The sequence below is a fragment of the Aricia agestis genome, chromosome 2, assembly GCF_905147365.1.
Source record: "Aricia agestis chromosome 2, ilAriAges1.1, whole genome shotgun sequence".
Taxonomy (NCBI): Eukaryota; Metazoa; Arthropoda; class Insecta; order Lepidoptera; family Lycaenidae; genus Aricia; species Aricia agestis.
In genome coordinates, this window is record NC_056407.1 from 15,232,980 (window position 1) to 15,242,979 (window position 10,000).

The following is a 10,000-nucleotide window of genomic DNA, read 5'->3' on the forward strand; positions in this document are numbered from 1 at the left end:
GAGCAGCGACGGTGCCAAGGCGGGTATCTATGTTCGTAGGGGGGACTTGACATGCGCCATCTTATACCACCTGTCGAACTCACACTGTCTTGTGTGTCATGTACTGAACGACGAAGAGGGCGTGTATCTTGTCTCCGCGTACTTCCAGTACAGCGACGAAATAGATATTCACCTGGAACATCTGGGCACTGTTCTTGCCTCCTTGAGGGGTAAGAAAGTCATCATAGGGGTTGACTCAAACGCGCACTCTCCGATGTGGTACTGCGAAGAAAGACAGTACAGAGGACGCGGACCAGACGTCACGCACCGTCGCGAGTCGATGGAGGCGTTTATCCTGGCACACGGACTCCGCTTGGCCAATGCACCAGACCAGCCGGCCACGTTCGCATCGACGAACGCATCGTCCAACATCGACCTGACTCTGTCAAAAGGCACCCTGGTAACGGGGTGGAGAGTGCATGAAGACGCAATAGACAGTGACCATAGGCTGATAACATATGTGGTGGCCGAACAGAACACTGCTTCTGGCGCTGAGCCAATCGAAGAGCCAATGAGGTTTCGGGATCGTGGTGTGGAGTGGGGAGTCTTCGAGGACGAGATACAGAAAAGGTCTGCTAACATCCCGTGGACCGCACCTGCAGAGGTGTTATGTGCGAAGTTTACCAGAATGGTCGCGAGCACAGCCAAGAGCGTTTTGGGGTTTGTTAAGGGCGGGAGGACAGAGCGGGGGTACGAGTGGTGGACGCCGGTCTTGGACCGGCTTCGCCGTGAGACCTACCGCGCGCGCAGAGCTTGGCAGTCGAGTCGGAAGGGTAGCAACCCGAGCGAGGAGGCTGACAAGTTGCGCTTTCATGAGCTTAGACGTACATATAGGGTAGCCATCAAGGAGGAGCAACTTAAGTTTTTCAAGTCCGTAGCAGAATCGGGAAACCAGGACCCTTGGGGCCAGGCGTACCGTGTCGCGAGCGGGAGGTTTCGGCCTCCTAGCAACGTAATAAATGGCACGAAACATGCCGAAGGTTATGCTGGGGGAGTTGACGAAGCCATGCACAGCCTCATGTATGCTCTGTGTCCGGACGACGATGTGTCCAAGGACACGGAGTACCACCGGCAAGTGCGGATTATGGCTGCAGCGATTCCTTCAGGAGAAGATGCTCCTCCTCCAACGGAACAAGTGGTCGCGAGTATAGTCAGGGATCTCCCCAACACTGCACCGGGGATCGACGGGATTTCCGCACGTATTATAAAACATGTTTGGGCAGCCGCGCCGCGAGAGACAACTGAGGTGTTTAGGCGATGTGTCCAAGAGGGCGTTTTTCCGCGCGTATGGAAGGACGGTAGACTGATTGTCCTGCCGAAAGGCAACGGCAAGCCGCCTACCGATCCTAAAGCCTACCGGCCCGTCACTCTGTTGCCGATCTTTGGTAAAATTTTGGAACGCATAATATTGAAAAGCGCCACGCAAATGACGAGTGGTCTGTCGGACTGCCAGCATGGTTTCACTCGCGGACGGTCAACGGTATCTGCTCTGGGAGAAATCCTCAGTGTGGCTCGCCGGAGCTCCTCGAAGTATGTTCAGGCGATCTTTTTGGATATCTCGGGGGCCTTTGATAATGCCTGGTGGCCGATGATCATGCTGAAAGCGAAAAGAGGAGGTTGTCCGCCAAACATCTATCGGATGTTGGCGGGCTACTTCACCGGACGCAGGGTAGGCATGTTCGTTGGTCGCAGGGTAGTGTGGAAGGTGGCCACAATGGGCTGTCCGCAGGGATCTGTGCTTGGTCCTTCGCTCTGGAACATCCTAATGGACGACTTGCTTCGACTGCCCCTCCCCAGGGGGGTGAAACTCGTGGCTTATGCCGACGACGTGACGATCCTGATTGAGGGCGACTCGCGAGCGGCCCTCGAGGCGAAAGCCTTGGAGGCATTGCGGCTCATTGCGGAATGGGGCGTCCGTAATAGGCTGGAATTTTCTCCCTCAAAATCGTCAACCATGACGGTCAAGGGGAAGTTCCAGCGACCCCCAGTCGTAAGGTTAGGGAGCAACTCCATCGAGAGCGTCACGGCGACCACGGTTTTGGGAGTGGTGATCGACTCGAGTCTTTCGTTCGCGCGGCACTCGGTATCCATAGGAGAGAGGGCGGCAAATTGCTTTGGCAAAATGTCGAGAGTATCGGCTAGCTCATGGGGGGTTAGGTACAGGGCTTTAAGGGTTCTGTACCAGGGGACTTTTGTGGCTATCGTGACATATGCTGCAGCATGTTGGTTTGAGCGAGCGACCCTGCACGTTGTGCGGAGCGCGCTTTTGCGCACCCAGAGACCCGCCTTGATCCTTCTGACCAAGGCGTATCGCTCGACGAGCACCGACGCCCTGTCAGTCTTGGCAGGGGTGCTTCCGGCCGACCTCGAGGTTATCCGTGCTGGCAGACTAGGTGTGCTGCGCCAGTCCGCGATTACCAAGGAAGAGCTTCGGGGTGCCAAACTCAGAGAAACTGAGTCCGCTTATGCCCAATGGCAGGAGCGTTGGGACACATCGGACAAGGGGAGGGAGTTACATCGGTTCTTCCCGGACGTGTTGGCCCGGTCCAAGGCGACTTGGGTCGAGCCTGACTATGAAACTTCGCAGCTGCTCACCGGTCATGGCTGTTTCAGAGGGAGGCTCCACAGAATGACTCTTGCCGCTGTGGGGTCATGCTACTGCGGCGAAGCCGAGGTAGAAGACGCACACCACGCACTCTGGGAGTGCCCTCTGTACGGGGAGGCGCGTAGGGAACTCTTGGACGGTATCGAAGTCTTTGGGGAGGGTCCGGCCTACTACTGTGATCTTGTTTCATCGGCGGCGAACTTCGGAAGGCTACGGGACTACGCGCGACTATGGCACAGGATTAGAAGCAGACTAGAACAGGAAGAAAGACATATGGAAAATCGGAGGCACTGAGGACTTAAAGAGATAGTGGAAACAGTACGCGTTATCGGAAGACACCGAAGCCGTATCTGTGCTGTCCGCCCCAGAAAGGGGAGAAGGACTTAGGGACAAATGGAAATAGATTAAATAATTTGTAGGGAATCAAGAAGTGTGCACCTGAAGGGCAGGACCCAGGACAGTAGGGTGCACATTCCCATGATTTGGCCCGTATAACCACGAAAGGTTGAGAGGGCCATGGGTTGGTGGAGGGATTTGTCCCTATCTACTAGGCGAAAGCTTCGGAGGCATTGCGTCTCATTGAAAGAAAGAAAGAAAGAAAGAAAATGTTTATTTGTGCAGGAAATGTCATTGCCGAGTGGGGTGTCCGTAATAGGGTGTCCGTAATAGGCTGGAATTTTCTCCCACAAAATCGTCAACCATGACGATTAAGGGGAAGTTCCAGCGACCCCCGGTCGTCAAGCTAGGGTCGAACTCTATTGGAGAAGTTGTGTCGACCACGGTGTTGGGAGTGGTGATCGATTCGAGTCGTTCATTCGCGCAGCATTCGGTATCCATTGGAGACAGGGCGGCAAATTGCTTTGGCAAGATGTCGAGAGTTTCGGCTAGCTCATGGGGGGTTAGGTACAGGGCCCTTCGGGTCTTGTATCAGGGAACTTTCGTGGCTACCGTGACTTATGCTGCAGCATGTTGGTATGAGCGGGCGACATTGCACGTTGTGCGGAGCGCGCTCTTGCGCACCCAGAGACCCGCCTTGATCCTTCTGACCAAGGCGTATCGCTCGACGAGTACCGACGCCCTGGCAGTACTTGCCGGGGTGCTTCCGGCCGACCTCGAGGTAATCCGTGCTGGCAGACTAGGTGTGCTGCGCCAGTCCGCGACTTCCAAAGAAGAGCTTCGGGGTGCCAAACTCAGAGAGACTGAGTCCGCTTATGCCCTATGGCAGGAGCGTTGGGACACGTCGACAAAAGGGAGGGAGCTGTATCGATTCTTCCCGGATGTGGTGGCCCGATCCAAGGCAACTTGGGTCGAGCCTGACTATGAAACTTCGCAGCTGCTTACCGGTCATGGCTGTTTCAGAGGGAGGCTCCACAGAATGACTCTGGCCGCTGTGGGGTCATGCTACTGCGGCGAAGCCGAAGTAGAAGACGTACACCACGCACTCTGGGAGTGCCCTCTGTACGGGGAGGCGCGTAGGGAACTCTTGGACGGTATCGAAGTCTTTGGGGAGGGTCCGGCCTACTACTGCGACCTTGTTTCCTCGGCGGCGAACTTCGGAAGGCTACGGGACTACGCGCGACTATGGCACAGGATAAGAAGCAGGTTGGAACAGGAAGAAAGAGAAAGAGAAAATCGGAGGCAATAAGGAATATAACAGATAGTGGAAACAGTACGCGTTATCGGAAGACACCGAAGCCGTATCTGTGCTGTCCGCCCCAGAAAGGGGAGAAGGACTTAGGGACAAATGGAAATAGATTAAATAATTTGTAGGGAATCAAGAAGTGTGCACCTGAAGGGCAGGACCCAGGACAGTAGGGTGCACATTCCCATGATTTGGCCCGTATAACCACGAAAGGTTGAGAGGGCCATGGGTTGGTGGAGGGATTTGTCCCTATCTACTATCTAGCGAAACCACAGCCAAGGGAACGGGCTTGGGAGAATCAGCGGGGAAAGAAGACCCTGTTGAGCTTGACTCTAGTCTGGCATTGTAAGGAGACATGAGAGGTGTAGCATAAGTGGGAGATCGTCTCGCGCGGTCGCCGCTGAAAAACCACTACTTTCATTGTTTCATTACTTACTCGGTTGGGCGGAAGCGGTGCGCGGTCGATCCAATCGACGTGCGTACGGTGTTTCGTTCCAAGCGTGCAGAGTGGCGACGTGGCGGCAACGCTCGTCGCCGTACAACTCCCGCGTGATCCGGTTCGAGGACACTGCCAGGCGGGGAGTTTGACTGGGGCGGTACATCTGTCAAAGAATAACGCAGGTGTCCTAAGGCCAGCTCAGCGAGGACAGAAACCTCGCGTAGAGCAAAAGGGCAAAAGCTGGCTTGATCCAGATGTTCAGTACGCATAGGGACTGCGAAAGCACGGCCTATCGATCCTTTAGTATAAAGAGTTTTTAGCAAGAGGTGCCAGAAAAGTTACCACAGGGATAACTGGCTTGTGGCGGCCAAGCGCTCATAGCGACGTTGCTTTTTGATCCTTCGATGTCGGCTCTTCCTATCATTGCGAAGCAAAATTCGCCAAGCGTTGGATTGTTCACCCATCAAAAGGGAACGTGAGCTGGGTTTAGACCGTCGTGAGACAGGTTAGTTTTACCCTACTGATGGCTTGTCGTTGCGATAGTAATACTGCTCAGTACGAGAGGAACCGCAGTTTCGGACATTTGGTTCATGCACTCGGCCGAGCGGCCGGTGGTGCGAAGCTACCATCCGCGGGATTATGCCTGAACGCCTCTAAGGCCGAAGCCAGCCTAGCCGAATCCGGCAAGGATATACTCACTGTGGAGCCCCGAGAGTCGGGAGGCTCTAAACAATGTGACTTTACTAGTCGCGCTTTACTCGTAAGGTGCGACGTCGAAGCCCATTTGGAGCGCGACGATCGGTGCTTACATGCTTAACGCGTGCATCACGGCGTCGAAGTTTCCGAATTAGCTCAGTTCGATGTCGGGGCTCGGAATAGTCTGTAGACGACTTACGTTCCAGGCGGGGTGTTGTGCTCGGTAGAGCAGCGTCGTGCTGCGATCTGTTGAGACTCAGCCCTACGCCAGGTGATTCGTCCGAGGACGTCTCTTCTCCATGAACGATGTGCGCGCGCTAGTGTGTTCTCTGACAGCACGGCGCGCACGCGAAATGGTGTAGGTCGACGACCACGCCAAACGGGGTTGCACGCGTCGAACGGTACACGTAGGTGCACCTCTCGTGTGCGTGTTCTCCGCACTCGCTAACAATGCGAGTACAGAGATAAAGCAGCTTGTTTGGTTGAATTGTCAATTTTGAAATATAATCATAATCTTCTATTTTAAATAGAAGGACTAATGGACTAAGGTAGAGTTGGAGGATAGTAGGGGTTTTTAATGCGCGAACTGACCAAAGAAAAGTCCGCTTACGACGCGGGCGGCGCGACGCGACCAGAGGTGAATTCAATGCGTGTACCAAAGCACGCGAGGGCCACGACAAAATAGGTGTAATGCTTCAATGATTTAATACGGTCAGTAGGGGATCTTAATGCGCGAACTGAACAAAGAAACTTACGCTTGCGACGATCGACGACGCGGCCCGGGCGGCGCGACTCGACCAGAGGTGAATTCAATGCGTGTACAGTAAACAGAATTACTCGTCTCAATTAATCTAGGCGTTCAGTTTGTTAGTACACCATTATTTTACTGGCTGTCCCTAACTAACTAAGTATGGCACCACGGCAACGTCCATCGCTATCCCGTAGCACAAACAATAGTCCCCGTCAGTCTCCAGTTTACTATTATTTTTTTATTCAACAAATGCACTTACTTATCAACTTTGTTTATCTCACTTCAATAATATATAATAATATTATTATCATTACGAATGAATATACGTATATATAAATCATTTAAAACTATTGTACTTTACTTTGTAAAATAGATAGATATATTATTATAGTGTTGTAATATAAGATTTTAATGCGCGAACGAAACGAGAATTCAATGCGAGCACCGTACACGCCAAGTCCGTAGACAAAACAGAATAATAAATTGACACTATATCCAGTTATAGCTAATATTATAAATGCGAAAAATGTGCACCTGTGTGTCGGTCCGTCTGATTAATAAAATAAAATAATAATAATAATAATAATAAAAACGAAATGAAAGCGTAAAGGCGCGGCCAAGGACAATAATTCGACAATAAAGTATATTTCATACTTAGGAGTCCTACAATTACAGTGTTGAAATCATCTCATCGCCGAAATATACTTTAATAAATCTGATATGCATAATTTATTAAGTATCTTAGCTTATGTTTAAAGCAAAAGCGCGAAGGTAAGGTGAAAGGTTTTCATAAGAAGGACCAGTGTTTATTAGTACTTACTCGTGTGTGTTCAATAATGGCACTTAATTCCGCTGCTGGTAACCTAACCTAACCAAACCTAACCTAATGTTGTTTCTAAATATCATCAGTACTTTCATTTGACACTAATATTTTTTCATCATCGGTCGCGGTGGCCGCCGACAGCCCAAATGTGCCCATACTCCTTTACTTGTTACATTTATTGTTATCCTAAAAAATATCACACCATATTACGTGTACCGGGTGAAACAGTGTGTGTATAGTATTATACAAAACGATTGCGGCGAATAGCTATCATATCTATATACATTGATAATAAGCGAGCGAAAAAGTTGCAAGTCTGTTGTCAAATTGAAAATATTATGTAGTTTCATTTTTAAAAATCCTATCCTAGTATATTACCTAGAATTTGATGCAAATTATAATGATAATAATATTATAAAAATAAATATAATAATAATAATAATAATGATGATTTATGTACAATACAATAATAATAAACATTGAACACGACCCGCCACCGTAGTTTTGTTTTTTAATTTTTTTTTTTATATTTTTTATTATTTTTATATAACCACCGTCGACATTTGTTATTATCAGGTAGGTACTATTTATTCTAGTTTCACATGTACAATACAATAATAATAAACACTGAACACGTCCCGCCACTGTAATTCATAATTCAAATTGTATAATATCAAAGTGAGATGTTCAATGCGCGAACCGACCGATTGGTCTTGAGAGTGTTTTTGTTTTTCAAACTTTCCTTCCGGACGGACGGACGGGGGGGGGAATGGTGGTGGTGGTGGTGGTACCAGGTTTAGGTTAATTGAAGTCTATACTACTCGATGTGACAACATATATTTTTAATCGCATAACACCAGCGCATTATCTGCACGGCGCATTCGCATATACATGTGGAGTGAGTGCGAGTGAGCAGTGATGGTGGTGTTGGTTATGCGATGTGTGAAAATACAAAAATTTGTGCCATATCCATTTGAGCTCATCATAATGATAATAAACAAACAATATACGACGTGTCGACCGACGGACCAGCGAAACGTGAGGTTCTCGCGATAATCATTAGTTTGATTTTGTGTCGAGCCGAACGGTAGCTGCAGTTCGTTAAAGTTACCACGTAAAAGGTGTTTTCATCAATCAAGAACGAAAGTTAGAGGTTCGAAGGCGATTAGATACCGCCCTAGTTCTAACCGTAAATATGTCATCTAGCGATCCGCCGACGTTAATACAATGGCTCGGCGGGCAGCTTCCGGGAAACCAAAGATTTTGGACTCCGGGGGGAGTATGGTTGCAAAGCTGAAACTTAAAGGAATTGACGGAAGGGCACCACCAGGAGTGGAGCCTGCGGCTTAATTTGACTCAACACGGGAAATCTCACCAGGCCCGGACACCGGAAGGATTGACAGATTAACAGCTCTTTCTTGATTCGGTGGGTGGTGGTGCATGGCCGTTCTTAGTTGGTGGAGCGATTTGTCTGGTTAATTCCGGTAACGAACGAGACTCTAGCCTGCTAAATAGGCGTCGCCATTTAGGTGTGCGCGACTTCGGTCGCGCAACTCACTGGCGACGTATTAAAATTCTTCTTAGAGGGACCGGCGGCTTCGAGCCGCACGAGATTGAGCAATAACAGGTCTGTGATGCCCTTAGATGTCCTGGGCCGCACGCGCGCTACACTGAAGGAATCAGCATGTTCTCCCTGGCCTAGAGGCCCGGGCAACCCGTTGAAACTCCTTCGTGCTGGGGATTGGGGTTTGCAATTATCCCCCATAAACGAGGAATTCCTAGTAAACGCGAGTCATAAGCTCGCATTGATTACGTCCCTGCCCTTTGTACACACCGCCCGTCGCTACTACCGATTGAATGATTTAGTGAGGTCTTCGGACCGACACGCGGTGGCTTCACGGCCGTCGGCGTTGCTGGGAAGTTGACCAAACTTGATCATTTAGAGGAAGTAAAAGTCGTAACAAGGTTTCCGTAGGGGAACCTGCGGAAGGATCATTATCGTATGATGTTGTTGTGTTATTCAATTAACGCGACGATAATATTATACCATAAACAATCGAATCGAACTGAACAACATTTTTTTCTCGCTACGACGGAGTCGAACTTGAACGCTCGAGTTGACCCCTACGCGCTAGTGCGCTAGTACCTGTACACACACTGTCACGTTCGCGTCACGTTGACTGGCAAGAATCCGCGCCACGAGTGTCCAATGAACAGACGGTGGATCGCGTGCAGCGAAAGTCAGTGTGCTAGTGCGGGGGGTGTAAGCTCGTCGCGCGTCCGTCGGTTGGCGTAAATACAACATTATAACAGAGAGCGGTAAACGAATGTCCACGTTTGACCTTAACACGTCCGTGGTCTGTTTGTTTCACATTTAATTTATTTTTCACACCCAGTGACATGTTTTTTATAATATAAACCATTACCCTGGACGGTGGATCACTTGGCTCGCGGGTCGATGAAGAACGCAGTTAACTGCGCGTCATAGTGTGAACTGCAGGACACATTTGAACATCGACATTTCGAACGCACATTGCGGTCCGTGGAGAAACATCCAGGACCACTCCTGTCTGAGGGCCGGCTGTATAAAATCATATGCCACACTGTTCGTCTCACGACGAACAATTGACGGTTCCGGGCGGCGTCGCGCGTGTGTGGGTTCGCCCATGCCGCGCCTCACGTGCGGTCCGTTTAAATATGAGACATAAATGTAATATAACGTTACGTGTTGTGTGGTGTGTACGGTAGCGCGCTCGCGTCGGCGACGTGCGCCGCTCCCCACCGACGCTCCGTGAAGGTAAAAAATTTGCGAGAGTGATTATCGGTGTGCGGGGCGTGCACGCACGTCGAACTGTGTCGTCGGCGCGCGTGATGCGCTGCGTACGTTCGAACGAAAACACCGCCGTCGAAAACACTGTTATATTATTTGAATTAATGAACAGTAGGCGGACTCGACGTCCGAAGGGCGCGTCGTCGACGCCGACGCACCGATTGATTTCGGTCGC

The 10,000-nt window shown here is 50.2% G+C and overlaps 1 non-coding gene and 1 pseudogene across 1 annotated transcript; both read left to right on the forward strand.

Moving 5' to 3' along the window:
- The window catches only part of LOC121740122, an 8,507-nt pseudogene extending 2,806 nt beyond the window's left edge, over nucleotides 1-5,701 (forward strand).
- A 3,717-nt stretch (nucleotides 5,702-9,418) lies between these two features.
- LOC121740150 lies at nucleotides 9,419-9,575 on the forward strand. The gene has a single exon (XR_006037583.1). It is a non-coding gene; the product is annotated as a 5.8S ribosomal RNA (ribosomal RNA).
- The last annotated feature ends 425 nt before the right edge of the window (nucleotides 9,576-10,000 follow it).